Genomic DNA, 16,869 nt, shown 5'->3' with positions numbered 1-16,869 from the left:
GAGATAATAAAGCATTTAATGTCCAAATATGCAGAACATCTTGGGGAGCTGATCCCAAAATTTTGTTGTTTCTGTATAAATCTTTGATCCGTAGTTATTTTGAATATGGTTTTCTCTGTTTTGGTAATAATACTAGGTTGGTCTCAACTCATTACTGGTGTATTTAAAAGTACTCCTATCAATGTGATGCAAGCAGAGTGTAAACTTCATTATGTATAAGATTCTCCTACTTATAAGAAAGATTCTTATTAAAGCTGTTTAGTAAGAATAATAACCACCTGTTTTCAAACATGAAACTTTGTTCTCCACCATCCATTCACAATCCTCTTTATATACTACAGGGCTTTCCTCAATATGTAAGTTCAATCATCAAATTCATCGTTCACCTCCTTCATCCATGCTATCTGGGTAGCTTCAACAGTAAATTTCCTACAGTGAATGTGATAACTGATCATAGCTTATCCTCAAAAGAAGATGTATATTGTAAGTTTTATGATCATAGATTACTGTACACTGATGGGTCTTAAACTGAGTCTGCAGTCTCATTTGCTATTTTGGATGGTTTATTAAATTCTGGTATAGGATATAGGGTGGAGTCTCCTATTATCGGCATACTCCTAAAAATCGTCTTTATATCGATACGCATAACCTCCAAACTTTTGATGCGGGTGCTTCAACGTTTGAACGTTCAGTTCGCAATAGATAACGCGCAGGTACGGTCGTGCGTCGTTTAGTGACATTGCCGAGTCAAATCCCAGAGTCGACGCATTGCGTTGGTAAGTATTTGAATGGAATTAAACATTCCTATGATATTTTATTTTATTTGTCCTTGAAGACTAACAGTCACAGTATCGTTTAGATAGTATGTTTTTATATTTATTTGTCTTTTTTATGAGATAATCACAGGGTTGAGATTAGGGATGTGTATTATTGATAAATATTGATATTTACAAATTGATGATATTGAGGAAATACATGAAAACGTTAAACAAAATGTTTAGCTATTTTATATGTTAGCAGGAACATTAATATGCTTAAAAATGAAACAACAGCTCAGTTTAATCACCAGATCCTAACGTCGCACATAGAATAGTATTCGACCTAAAAATGCGGTCATAAGTCGATAGAAACAAAGATAAGAATTCCCAGAAACGGTTGGTGCCTGAGAGTACCTAAATGCATAGAGAACAAAAGCCGACCGCCACAAGTTGTAGTTAGATGTGTTGTCTTAGCGTCTTGCAACGAGTACGTAAAAATAATAAGTCGACATTTTTTATTAACCCTTACAATCAATCTTTATTTAAGTGAACTGTGAAGTAAAGAGTGGTTTATCTTATGATGGATTCTATTGAACCAGGTATGTTCTAGCTACTGATTTATTTTAAAATTTTGTATGAAAATTAAAAGACATTGTGTTTTTACGAACAGCACAAAAAACTCACGGGATTTTTCGTATTGAATATGTTAATTAGAGCTTTTCGTATAGTTCAGGGAATTTCCCAGCATATATCTCTTTTTATGTTAATGTGACTATCCTTCTTTAAGGATAACTACAGATTGGATGCCGAAATTTGCCTATTGCATGTCATTCTTTCTTTTATTTGACTATGTCACCGTATAAAACAAAGTTAATTATGCATGTCATAATTAACTTTATTTTTATTTTAGGTGGTTCTGGTGTCAAAGTCGTGACACGGGAATATTTGTGTAATAAAGTTGGATTTTGTAGCAAACGAAATAATTTATCAATCAACATTTCATATTCCATGTGATAGTATTTTGCAAAGAGCTAAGAAAGACTGTTATCCAATCCAAGAGAGTAGCCAAGTGACTGCAACCTATGCAGAAGTCCGACTTCAAGATTTACTAAATCATACATCACAGCGCTTGCTGATATACCTGTATGATGTTCTTCAAAGTCTCCCAATAGAAGAAATAGCTTCAATGGAACTCATTTGCAAGTGGGGCTGCGATGGTTCGCAACAGACAGAATACAAAAAAAAATTGAGAATAGTACAGACTCTGATGCAAATATTTTTCAGTCATCACTAGTGCCACTTCAACTAATTTGTTGCACCAGTAAAAGGGTGATTTGGCAAAATCCGACACCATTCTCGCCGCGCTATTGCCGACCTATGAGAATCAGATTTGTTCATGAAACTTCTGACATCACTAACGAGGAAATACAGTATTATAATGAACAGATCAAGAATTTAGAGGAGACAAAGGTATCAAGAGCAACAGGAGATGTGACCATAAAACATACAATGCTGTTCACAATGGTAGACGGTAAAGTGTGTAATTCTGCCACTCAAACTAAGTCGACGATGAGATATTACATTTGTGAGGCCACATCTAAGGATTTTAATAATCTAGCAGCATCACAAGAATTGGATTTAGACAATCTTAAATTCGGCTTATCTGTGTTACACGCAAAGATAAGATTTTTTTGAAAGTTTGCTCCATCTTTCCTACAAGAAAACCATACAGATATGGCAAATAAGAGCACAGTCTGACAAAGATAAGGTATACCTCTGTAGGGGTTCAGCAATTTAGAAAAAAAAACAAAACACCTCTCTCTGATCGAACGTTTTGACTCCGTGGCCGCGCGTAGGTAAATTTATTCATTTATTTATTTATATTTGTATAAACATGTGTTACAATAGCTGGTACAATATCTCATAAGTTAGGTATCGACATGTATACTTGTATACCTACTTGTGAGCGCGCAGTCCCTTTGATAAAAGCCGCCTCTGAATTAGACGCTATAGTTGTCAACAAGCGACTTTTGACTTTAACTTCAAAAAATAAAGTCGTGATTGTTTACAACGCAATTTTTATATTTTTCTTTTTGCTTTTTGTTTATCAAAGGCGCCGACTAGAGTATTTTCGAGAATATTCGAGATATTATAGTCTAGGACTAAGTATAAAAGCGCCAATCGCGCGTCGCGGCTCGTCAGTCAGTTGACGACTAACGTCCGGAGCGATAAGTTCCTACCTACCTACTTACAAGCTCGCTAGCGAGAAACTAGTGTTCATTGTTCTTCTTCCTGCTGTACCTATTCTGTTGTTTCAATTTTATACATTTCTTCACTCTACTAAACTAAAGTCTCTTATACGCAGTAACGATTGTGCATTATTTAGACCCCACCATCCTGAAGTGTAACATTATAAATAAAGAAGAATGGAACGTTGGCTTAAAGGTGTTAAACGTGTTGCAACAACATCTTCTAATGACGCTGAATGTTCAAAAGCAGTACGCGCGGAGAATATAGCAATCACCGATCCAGACGATGATGCCACGACGTCAAGCTCGACGGTTTCAAAGACGAGAAAAAGGAAGTATGATGAATGATATATCAGTTTCGGATTTGTTGATTCCAACGGCTCACCTCTCTGCATGCTATGTAGTAAACTGCTTTCTAATAGTCCCATGGCACCTGCCAAATTGCGCCGACATTTACAAACTGTACACCCCGAGTCTAAAGACAAGAATAAAGAATTTTTTGTTCGTAAAAAAGATCAGTTATTGGAAAGTCAAAAAAATGTGATGCATGTAACACAAACTATCAACGAAAAGGCCACGGAGGCATCATATTTAGTTAGCTATCGCATTGCACAAGTAGGAGAAGCGTACACTATCGCTGAGAATTTAATAAAGCCATGTGGATTAGACATAACAAAATGTATGCTCGATGAAAAATCTGCTAAGCATCTTTTTACTGTGCCGCTATCAAACGATACTGTTTCACGGCGAATCTACGATCTGGCAAGCTACGTGGAACAAGAACTAGTTACACGTCTACAAAAAACACAATTCGCTTTGCAAAGGGACGAGTCGACTGATGTCGCTATTTTGGCTATCTTGCTGGTTATCGTGAGATATCCATATGAAAGTTCTTTTGAAGAAGACATGCTTATGTGTTCACCGCTGCTCACAAACACTACCGGGGAAGAAATTTTTAATAAAATAAATATATTTTTTGAAGAAAATATTCTCAGTTGGAACAATTGCATTGACATTTGTACAGATGGGGCCAGGGCGATGACAGGTAAAACAGCAGGAGCAGTGTCACGAATAAAAAATAAAGCGCCTAATTGTAGTTCCAGTCATTGTATTCTGCATAGACAAGCACTTGCGATGAAGAAAATGCGTCAAATCTAAAATTAGTTATGGATGAAGCGGTAAAAATAATTAATTTTATCAAATCACGACCACTACAATCCCAATTGTTCTCATTATTGTGTGAAGATTATGGCAGCAAACATAAAACACTGCTGCTCCATACAGAAGTGCAATGGCTGTCTCGGGGTAAAACTTTAACAAGGCTATTTGAACTTAGAGCCGAGCTACAAATGTTTCTTCAGCAGATACTTCTTTTAATTTGAAGGACCGTTTGTATGATAAAACTTGGTTGTTCCGATTGTCTTTTATGGTGGATATCTTACAAAAACTGAACGAATTGAATTTATCATTGCAAGGTAAACAGACAACAGTGTTTCAGGCCTATAACAAAATAACTGCCTTCAAAAGAAAATTAGATTTTTGGATTATTTGCGTTGGTAAGAAAGAAATAGAAAGCTTTACGTCACTCCGTGAGTTTGTTAGCGACAACGACTCAGAAATGTTTCAAGATGATGTGTTTGAAGAATTGGTCCAATATCTCAGTTCGATATGCGCATCTTTTGAAAAACATTTTCCCGAAGAACAGAATACAAAAATGAAACTGAATTTATGGATTCATAATCCTTTTTTACCCAACTTGCAAAAGCCCGAAAGTATGTCGAACGAGATATATGAATCTCTTTTAGAAATGTCATCAGACACAAGTATGGAGTCACTGTTCAAAACGACGCCTCTCATCGATTTTTGGTGCAGAATCCGTGATGGATATTCAATGCTTGACAAATGGATCTGAATATTCTTCTCCCGTTCCCAACAACATATTTGTGCGAAACAGGATTCTCAACCTATGAAAACAAAATATCGCAATAGACTGGACGCCGAACCTGATATGAGACTTCAACGGTCTTCTATCAAACCGATATCAAACTGATATCAACTAATTGATAAAAAATATAAAACAGTTTCATACCTCCCATTAGTTAGATTTTTCTTTTTTAATGTTTTCTATCATTGTATTTGCCATGTGGTAAAGTACCTAGTAATAATTAGTAACTGTTACATTGTACTTTTATTATGTATATTAATAAAGAATACACTTTTAAAAACTATTGTTTTATTGTAGGGTTCCATCAAGTATTTTGGTTTCCAAAAGGGTTCCGTCACCAAAAAAGTTTGAGAACCACTGACCTATTGGAACCTTGTGTGAGGAAGCAGCGGAGGCGAGAAACAAACATTTTCGGCAGTTGGCAGTTTCGCCAAAACTTCTCACGGAAGTTTTCTCGAGAGCAATGCAATCAAGATGTTTTAAATAGGTTGCTCCTAACGTCAGATCCCTTGATGAGTAGCATAAGGCCAAAGCTCTAAAGAGAGCGAAGCCATTCACCACAGCAGCCATGGAAATGTTACTGCCATGTGAAATTGAAGCATCAAACGAAGATGACGACATTGCTGAAGATTTGGTGGAAGAAACAACTGATGGTATTGATGAAGAAGAGTGGGAATCGTCTTCTGAATAATAATATAATAATAGACTATACTAAATAAATATACTATTTTAACAAGGTTTTTATTACAACATTTTACACCTTTTCCTGATAAAGTTGCTTTTATTAGAATAACTTTTTGCTAGTTTCTAAAACTCAAGAACTAAAAATTGGAATTTATTATATATATTGCTATTTTGCACTTATGTGTCGGATAAGACGGTGAAATAATTTTGTCCGCTTGTCCACCTAAAAATATTTTTATTAGCTACGGCCGATATTAAGGGAACTATATAACGGCCACCTTAGTATTGGGTACCCATTTTCCAACTATTTTATTTGAATTATTATTACATTATTATTTTATTTTTTTTGAAAATAAGAGAAGAGACGAGAAGGACGTTCAGCTGATGGTAATTGATACGCCCTGCTCATTACAATGCAGTTCCGCTCAAGATTATTGAAAAGCCCAAAAATTCTGAGCGGCACTACAAGTGCGCTCGTCACCTTGAGACCTAAAATGTCAAGTCTCATTTGCCCAGTAATTTCACTAGCTACGGCGCCCTTCACAAACAAACACAGTAATGCCTACACATTACTGCTTCACGGCAGAAATAGGCGCCGTTGTAATAACCTAGCCAATAAACAGGGCTGTGGTACAAAACGAACAACTACTTAGGTAATTTAATTTTTGTCAACAGGCAGTAATTCCAAAATCATGCCGGCCCAATCAAAACTCGCAAAGGATCAACAAAAAGAAAAACTTTGCAATACGACCGTAGTAGAATAAGAGATGCATAAAATGCCGTCACAAATCAAAGCATGAGCATCAGAGAAGCATCTCGCCAATACGACATTCCGAGGAGCACTTTACAAGACAGACGCCATGGAAGAATAGATACAGACTGCACGGTTGGTAGAGATGCCGTGTTAAATCATAATGAAGAAGAAATTGTTCAATGGTTGATACGAATGGCTGTCTGCGGTTTTCCCAGATGACGAAGTAACGTGATAAATGCCGTTAAAAATATTATCAAAGTAGATAACAGACCCAATCCGTTTAAAAATGGAAAACCAGGCAAAAAGTGGTATTCCTTGTTTTTAAAAAGTCAACCAATTCTTAATGTGAGGGCTAACTAAAAAGCTATTACACTGGCCAGGGCTGTAGTTACAGAGGAAAATATTAGGGGTGGTTTACAAGATCCACGGAGAATATTTAACGGAGATAAGACGAGCTTTAGTATTTGCCCGAGGACTGGGAATGTTATAGGGCCCAAGGGATGAAAGAACATTTATCAAGTTGTAAAGGGCAGTGAAAAAGAAACAATAACTGTTTTGCTAGTCATATCTGCAGCAGGAGAACATTTGCCCCCAGGGTTGCTTTCCCTTACATCCGTAGACCACCAAAAGAAATCGTTAATAGCACACCACCCTCCTGGCTTATTGGCTTATCGGATAGTGGGTGGATGAGAAGTGGTATATTTTATGAATACGTTACAATTAGCTTTAATGATTGGGTGTCTTCTAACAACATTCCCAAGCCAATTCTATTTCTGGTTGATGGACACAAGTCACATCTAACCCAATATTTTAGCAAAAGTGATGATAATAGCATAGTTTTGTAGGCATTGCCCCCCCACACTTCACGCATTATGCAGCCGGCCGATGTTAGTGATTTCAGACCACTCAAACATCAATGGCGAAAAACAGTTAAAAGTCGGTTAGACGATGAAGTCTCACATAAAAAGTTGTCAAAAGTAACTTTCTACTATCGTAGTACTTCTGAATGATAACTGATATGGATGGATGTTTGATACGGAAACAAACCAAAATGATGAAAGGTCAAGTATTCCGGATATTGCAGCACTAGAAATCACTATTACTACTGATTTACATGGTAATCAACATTTACCGAAATAAAATCTTCCCCAGCTTGCAGTCGTCCAAATTATAAAAAATCCACACCAAGTTTCGCACTAAAACAAAGCCTAAAGGAGAAAAATGCCATTAGCTATTTCATCAGAAACCTGGAGACAATACATTAAGGAGAAAGATTATAAAAAGGAAAATATTGTCAAACAACTCAATGAAAGAAAAAAAAATTAAAAAGAATAAAGTGGAAAGAGAAAGAAAAAGACTGGAAAAGAGATTAAAAATAATAAACCAGCCAAAGAAAACAAAAGTAGTGAAGAAGAGATTATTAACGGACAACAATCGTGAAACTGACTTCAATAATTTTACCTTCTCAAGGCATAAGTTTGGAAAAGGAGAAATGTCTTTGTGCTGCCTGTGAAGAGCTAATTAGTGATGTCGAAAAAGATGAAGACAAAAATATTGGATGCGCCATATGCCCCAAATGGTTCCACTTAAAGCATACAGTTCATCGTGGGCGAAATTATATTGATACAGCTAAAGAAGATTTTACATGCCATCCATGAAAATTCTGAAAAAAATTGTTTTTTGAATGTTAGAAAGCGGAAAAAACACAATTACATTAGAAATAGTGTATATTAAATGAAGGTAAGTTATTTTTTTGAAATATTACTATTTTTGTTCTAACATATCAACTTACTTAAATGTTCCAGATACGGAACACCATGCATTAGTTCACTTCTAACATTTTGTTTTGGTTCGATTTTATTGCAGATTATGGCGAAGAAGGTATTGTCTGACAAGTTGATTGAGCAGTATTTAGATATACCGTCAGGAAGTGAAGACGGTCGAGACTTTTCGAGTGCGGAAAGTGATGATGACATGGCGAAAATCAGAGAAAACTTGCACCAAACGAATTAAGATGGTGACTCTGAAAATGAGCCTACCAGGTATGCAGAATTCTCTTCTGCTAATTGTAATACTACCCTCGACGAAAATGTGAATGAAGAATCGATAAATCCTCAGGCCATCATATCAGGGCCAAGTACTTCATCACGAAAAAGTAGAAGTTCTTTCACTTTAACAGTTAGAAGAAATCTAATTACGAACAATCTAACTAATAACAGAAAGAAAAGAAATTTAATTTGGAAAAATAAATCTTTACAAACTGAACATCCCCAATTTTCTGGAAGTACAAATTTAAAGCCACTAATCACAAATTTGGATACTTCATTGCAATATTTTTTATACTTTTTTTGAAGACCTACTAAACCACATAGTTGAAGAAATGCATAAATTCAGCATCCAAAAAGACCGGTCTTAACCGTTCCATAGCACCACATATGAATTAAAAAAGTATTTAGGTATATGTTTGCTCATGAGCATTGCTCCATTAATTAATATACGAATGTATTGGGAATCTGAGTTAGGTATACCTATAGTAAGAGTCTATGACCGTGAATCATTTTGAGATGATAAGGCGATTCTTGGACTTTAACGACAACTCCGTACAAGCTGATGGTGCATCATCCAGGACATGATCGCCTCCACAAGATAAGGCCAATACTCGAAACACTGAAACAAAAAATGCCAGAATATACCTAAGAGGGAGACATAATCATTGGACAAACAGATGTGCGCAACGAAAGCTGCAAATGTCCTACATCGATATCTTCCCAATAAACCGCACAAATGGGGATATAAGCTCTTTGTGCTATGTCATGATAGAGGCATGGTATACGACTTTGAAATATACTCTGGAATGGAAAATAATTCTAACTTGAGACATGCTAATTGGCCTGAATTGGGCGTAAGTGGAAATATAGTAGATCACCTAGCTCGAACTATTCCAAGACACCAAGAGCATTAATTATTTTTCGATAATTACTACACTTCAGCTGAACTTATTTCTTTCTTGTCTAAACAAGGTATCGAGGCACTTGGAACTGTCAACAAAGGCCAAGAAGGCAAAGATTTGAAAATCCCAACCCTGCAAGACCTAAAGCACACTAACAGAACAAGGCCATTTAGAAGAATGGGTAGCTGAAGTAGATGGTACGGAAGTTAGTACAGTGTTAGTAAAGTCAGTACATGTGGTATAATAATAAGCCTGTAGTTTTGTCTTCATCGTTTGTAGGAAATCAGCCTATTAGCAAGGTTAGACGGTATTGCAAGATACAAAAAAAATACATTGAAGTGGATTGTCCTCAAATAGTAAAAGTTTATAATCAACATATGGGGGGAGTGGATTTATTGGACTCCTTTCTTGGGAAGCATAAAATAACAATGCATACTAAAAAATAGTATCTGCATTTGTTTTACCATTTTTAGAGATTACCACCATAAATTGCTGGCTACTGCACAAGAGGGTAGGAGAACAAGAATGAGCCCAATCATATTAAATTAAAAAATAATTAAACTAGAACTAGCTAAAAGTCTTTGTATGTGTGGTCCGTCGTTGCAAACAAAAAGAGGAAGACCCTTTTCTGCCATAGATGACATGATCGAAAAGAAAAAAAATAATGCATCTATCCTTCCCCCTCGAGATGTAAGACTTGATAAATTTGATCATCTTCCTATATGGAATGAGAAGTGACAACACTGTAAGTATCCTCAGTGTAATGGAAAAACATACATATCTAGAGAAAAGTGTAGTGTTGAGTTGTGTTTGAACAAAGATAACAATTGTTTTAATAAATTTCATTCATAAATGTAATATATTTAAAACTATTTGATTATGTTCATTGTTCCTAATTAAGAGCCAAATATTAGTATAAATGCATATTGTACCACATATGGAACAAAATTAAATAAATAAATATTCATAAAAGCAATGGATTTTGATTATGTTTGTACTTTATTATGTCTAGACACTATATAGAATCACATATATTTTTTGACATGATTAAAAAAAATCATACATTATAGGGTACATTGTTAAGTAAAGCTAAGTTTTCTGTTGACTTTATTAGGTAATAATTTTTATTTACCTATAATAATTTGTTTTTAGAGTTCCTTTCTTTATTTGTCTTTAGAATGTTGAATCATTGTTATCTTTAGATTATAATAACAGAAATCATTTTAATTTTTAAGACTGTGATGTAAAGAAAAGACTATTAATGATATATAAGATTTAAAAAAAGAGATTTGTACCTGAGTTCAAATATATAACATTACCAGTTTTTACTTTAGTTTTATTGACCTAACTTTACCTTAGAAAAGGTATGCCAATATAATATTAAGGTTTTATTTATCTGGGTTCCATCACATGGTGTATTAGGAAATGTGAAGATTGACTTTTTATCTAGGAATATAACAAATAATTCAGTAAATGTCGCTGACTCTAGTAGTCATCTCAATATATCTATACCGTAATACCTACTGAAACGTCCGGGCAACTAGAGCGGCTTTTTTCTTTAGACAGTCAAACGTCCAGGCAACCAGAGTGGCCTAGTCGACTTGCGTATTTATTTTGTGTTATAATCTGTAGTATGAGTGAATTAGCTTGTCGATTTTTAAGACTCTATGGTAAGTAATTGTAATAGGCTTATCTTTAAATATCAAGTATCCGAGCAAAAATTAAAAGAAATAATTAATTGAAAATCGGTTTGGGGGGGGAATTGTCATTTGTTTATTTTTGTAGTGTCAAGTGTTTTGTTATTGTTTTGTTTATCATGTAAGTGTAATATTTTAATTACGTATTATATTTGTTTTATATATGAAATTAATCCTCATGATATCTAGTTTCCGATTTTATCTACAAATTACATATAAAATTCTTCTTACGACATTAAATCGACAAGTTATAACAGTATGATCGATACTACTTTATCGATTTGGTTTAAATATCAAATTTTTATTGTAATCCAATTAATTAACAGTAAATCATTGCTTGTAATAGGGACAAAATATCATAAATATAATGATTATAATATTCAACAATCTGGATGTATTGAGACAACCAAGTATTTCACGTTTTACTTGTGCATTCCGCAGATAAATTGTAGGTATATACTAAGAATGGGTGCTTTATTTTAGTTTAATGCAACAATCCCGTAAGTCGAAGTAATGACATATTAATATCAAAAAATAGGTTATATAGTCTATTTCAATAATAATCAAGTTGTATTAATGTGTGCGCTAATATTTTACATAAAAACTTAATATAATGAAAATGTTATCACATTTCTACCTATAATCTCGAGCTTTAATCTTTTATTTATATATAACTTGGGTTCAAAAATATAATTTATGATTTTACATGTTGATTTTCTATACTTTTAACTACGTGTGTTATGTATTTTTTATATAGCCATAGGTGGAGTCGTTATGTAATTATATCGCTTTTAATAATGATGAATCTCGCGCTCGCCGTCGGATAATCTTAATCGCGTCATCGGACGTTTCGCTACCTGCCAGCTGTCATTAATCGGACGTTGCAATAGATATAGATGTAGATTGTAGCCCCTCTTTTTAAAAAAAGGTAGCGTAACATATGGAAAAGGCATTGGAATCATACAGTCCAAATTGAAAACAAAGGTCTATGGTATGCTGCACATATGTTCCTATTGAACTATGCCTTGGTTTTGTAAAAATATTACTGAAATATACCTATAATAGAGAGTTTTACACCATCATTTCAAGGCTCCGTTTAGGACACTGTCGTTTAAACTATCACCTCTTTCGTCTCAGAATGGTACCCGGTGCACATTGTGATCACCGTAACCTTAAGCCAGCTGTACACATGGGGCCAAAGTGTTGGGCCAACGTGTAGAGAGCTACTTGGCGGTATGTTGGCTTAATTGGTCTAGTTGGCGCCAACATTGGCAGACCATCCGAATAGTGTCGGTTTTTAGTGCACACATCAAAGGATCTTGGCGCGCTCCGCAAACAGCGTTCACACGTTGGTGTCTTGTTCAGTTCGTTGTTACTCGTCAGCGGAGACAGTATCTGGTGAAATTTACGTTCCCATGTTCCGATAGCGATGGCGGCGCCGGTGTGGACAAGTAATGAGGTTTTACAATTCATAGCATTGTATCGGAATATATTTATATATTTGGAATCCACGGCATGAACTACATAAAAATAAAACCAAAGTAAGTTTTTAAACACATTTTTTATTAAAAAAATTCCATTAACAGTTACCTACTATTTGTTTGACATTGTATTGTGTACAATGTAATCTGCTTGTTGTGGTGTTTCCAAAAATGTTTTATACTTTTTCTATAATGTAGGTATATGTAAAAGTTGTGTGGTTAACTTACAACTTGTCAATAGCGGCTGAAATATTTCTAAATGATTTTACTTAATGCGAACTGAAGGCTCTTCCAGAGGATACAATTATAAAGCCTGTTTTTTTTTGTAGGCAATTTCTTGTATTTGTATATCGACTCGCTTCTGGAAGGGCCCCAGGGGCAGGACATTTAAACAATTTCTATTATTCATAATGAACTATTTTATATTTCAGGTTAATGATGCGTGGATTCGCATAGCGGATTAAATTAATATACCTGTTAATGAATTGAAAAAGAAAAAAGAGTCATTATTGACAACATTCAGAATGCATCACAAAAAGAAAACTCAATCAATAAAATCAGGAATGGGTGAAGATGAACGATATGATCCTATTTAGCCGTATTACGAGCCTCTCGAAGCTTTTTTAAAGGATGTCTATGTATGCTCCAGTGTGATTAACACTGAGGAAAAGATTATACAGGTAAACAATATTTTAATATCACAAAATCTTAGTGGTCTCTATTTCTAAAAAAGTAATTCATAAAATCCAATCTTATTTGTGTCGCAGTATGCGGCGGTCTACGCGGTACACTTAATAATGGTAAAAACGAACTATCTCCATTATTTCTCCATGAACCTGGCCGCACTAGATCTTCATTTTGATAAATATCGAATGAACCAGGAGGTGAATAAATATTCTGTGAAGAAGTACTTTTTCTCAAAAAATTATGTAGATATAGACATGTCATTGTAACAATAGAAGCTTTGGTAGGTTCCAAGGGTATATTTTTTTTTAAAGATCCTGAACCTGGCGGTTAGTATTCCGAAAGTATTTTCTACTTTTACTCGAGAACGGGATAATTCTTGATTGAATACTCTTTCTGGGGAGCCTAGTGCGTGATGACTGGGAAACGGTTTCATTAAATGGGTACTGAGAGCAAATGCACCATCGCCTAAAAATACGTAAGGCATGACTATGTCACTATTAGGAAGTGGAATAGGACGGGGTAAATTCATACTGTTAGACGATAGTTTTTGATATAAGATACTTTGATTGAAAACGCCTCCATCACTAATCCGTCCTTGAGAACCTACATCGGCAAACAAAAAACAATAATTACTATCTACTAGTGCTAGTAAAACAATGCTAAAGTAGCCTTTATAGTTAAAGTATTCAGTTCCCGAGTGTAAAGGTGATTGTATATTGATATGCTTCCCACCTATAGCGCCCAAACAATGCGGGAAGCTGAATCCTTCTGAAACGGACATCCGTTCGCTCGCAGATTCAGGCATCTGAAATAAATAAAAAATAAACTGATATCACTTTTTTACTACAGGATTCGTCATCGACACGTGACTACGAAACAGAGGCAGAAACCGACTTCAATCGTCCCGTTATTGAAAGTGACACATCTCAAGATGGGAATACGAGTACTAAATCAAAAGTTACTGCTCTTCCAACTCAAAAGCACCGTTCGAAAAATCCACCAGAGTTATCAGAGGCCAGCAAGGAGGTGGCAAATGCTTTTGGAACATTAAACAGAGTGCTTGATAATAAAACTGCAAGACATGATGATGATTGTGATCTATATGCTAAACTTCTTGCCACAAAATTAAGAAAATTTCCAGAATATGAAAGAGAAGAAATTATGTTAGGAATTGATAGCATGTTGATAAAAAGACGTCGAGGTAGCCAAAATACTATTACTGATTCCACTAATATGAATCGTTCATCCTCCTCACAAAGTTCTTATCGCTCAAACTGGTCTCGCTCATCTCCTTCACCACACTACCGACCCAACTCAGCACAGTCCATCCTTCCAACTTACGTTACTATTCCCAATCAATCTCCGCATAACCCATCCCATTCACCGCAGTATGTTTTTAATGAACCCCAAACTCAACGTATTCGGATATTGTCTAATGATAAAATATATTCACAATTACAACTAATGCAGTCTTCATCTGCTCAAAGGCTACAAACAGCATCTCCAGAACTACCTGTTGAACTTCATTTACCAGAATTATCTGATAGAACGTACGACCAGTCTCAGTTTTTAGAGACTCAAAATATAATATATCAGGCATATGAAGACGCATAAAACACACAAATGAAAAGTTCATGTGATGCCAAACATTGTTTCATGATGATTCAAGTAATTGATCTCTACATGGTAAAATAAAGACTGTTGTATTTTGAAACTCTAGGACTATTTTGTAACTCTTTCTTATAAACATTAATAAATAATACATTAATAACATGAAGTTTTACTTACTTTAATCATATTTTGCAAAACATCATTGAGTGCCAAACATACTTCGATTATTATGCGTGAGATAAGTGAACTTGATATTTAAATAGGTAGTGTAAGCTTCTGTAGTCATCTCCAGTAGCTAAAAATCTCAATGTCAATGCAAGTCGTATTTTTGTTGGTACAGCTTCCCTCCAAGTAGTAGCTTGCTTAGAAACCATCGGAGAAATTTTTTGTAGCAGGTATTCAAAATCAGTGCATGACATTCGAACGAAATTATCGAACTCCCCAGATGGTTCTACAAGAAGCTCGGTAAGCTGTTGATTCATAGTCTCTCTAAAAACAAAGAAATATTAACAAAGTTAGTATGGACATAGTATTAATTAGTTGCATATAATTATACAGTGATAATTACCCCATAGCAAAATTTTAGGAAGTGAGTCGGTGTCTCATTCATAACAAGTTTCTTTATGGAATCAATGTCGAAATCTCAAAAAAATATTACGTTTTTCCATACAAATCCAATCAGCTGATCGAGTCTATTTTTACCCACGACGGTAAAAATCTCATCGAAAAAGAATAAAATAACTCAAAACCCCCGACTTAACTCAGATGTAGCGATAACAATTTTACCATAATACATAACCGAGATTTTATTCTTTTTCGATGACATTTTTACCGTCGCGGGTTTTTTTTTAATTTTGTTTAATTTTTCTATGTGGTACATACATGGACTCCATAGAGAAAGTTACCTATTGTAAATGTGACACTGACCTTCTAACTTTTTGCAAAATTATTATCAGCCTGTATATCAATAATAACTAATAACACATATATGTACCTCGTTCTATTCCGATGAATAGTCACCATCCACCACCTTCTTTTGCGCCATTTCTTTTTAGTCACTCTACTTTGGTGCACATGTACGTAATAATTAAACGCACTGTATAAATAAATTGCCGCGGCTGCAAGAACTTCTACGTCTATCTTTGAAGCGCCAATGCAGAATGATCAGTAAACCAATGTGTGAACAGGAATCTTGGTTTCCATCATTTTTGCCCAACACATTGGCCCAACACCTTGGCCCCATGTGTACAGCCGGCTTTAGAATAATAACGCTTAGAACGAGAGTAGGCCCAAGCGGAATGAAGCAGATTCAATGTGATCGTTTATGACCACATACGTTTCCCGCCGCGTCAGTGTCATTTTGTCAACTTCGAGGACAATCAGTGCGCGAAATTTAATTGAAAAATTACTAACTGTGCAGTGAAAGGGTGTCACAAAGCGTCTTATAATAAAAATTATGATAAGAAAATCACATTTCACACCTAAATACTATTTCACAACTTTTAATTTAGAGTAATACATTCATGAAAACAGCAAAATATTTTGTAAACAAAACAGACAGACAGACAGAGACGCCACATGATGTTATAAGTATTCAAAGTCAAATAATCTTAAATCAATTAGGCTTAAACTAAGCGCTATCAATATTTCTTTTAAATTACTGAATTTACCATATGTTCGGAAAAACTCGAGCCCGTGAGAACATTAAAGGCAACTATTTTAACCGACTTCAAAAAAGGAGGAGGTTCTCAAGACGTCGGTCTTAATTTGAAGTGAAACTGTTTTATCGACGTATGAGAGATATTTTATAGCAAGTCGTCACGATTGCTATAAAATTTACGCGCCATTTTGTTATTTTAAATCCAAGATAGCCGCCGCGCAAACTTATGATTTCAACGTTATGGATATCGTAGCCGAGGTTCTCGAGGGTGCAGAGAACGAATTTGGGATCATTTTTGAAATCCAAGATGGCCGCCGCGCAAATTTATGATTTCAATGATTTTAGTTCTTTGTGGCACAACAATTTCCGAAAGATGCCTATAAGTTGTTCCCT

Source organism: Leptidea sinapis, chromosome 29 (genome assembly GCF_905404315.1).
Source record: "Leptidea sinapis chromosome 29, ilLepSina1.1, whole genome shotgun sequence".
Lineage (NCBI taxonomy): Eukaryota > Metazoa > Arthropoda > Insecta > Lepidoptera > Pieridae > Leptidea > Leptidea sinapis.
Note: the sequence above shows the minus strand (reverse complement) of the source record.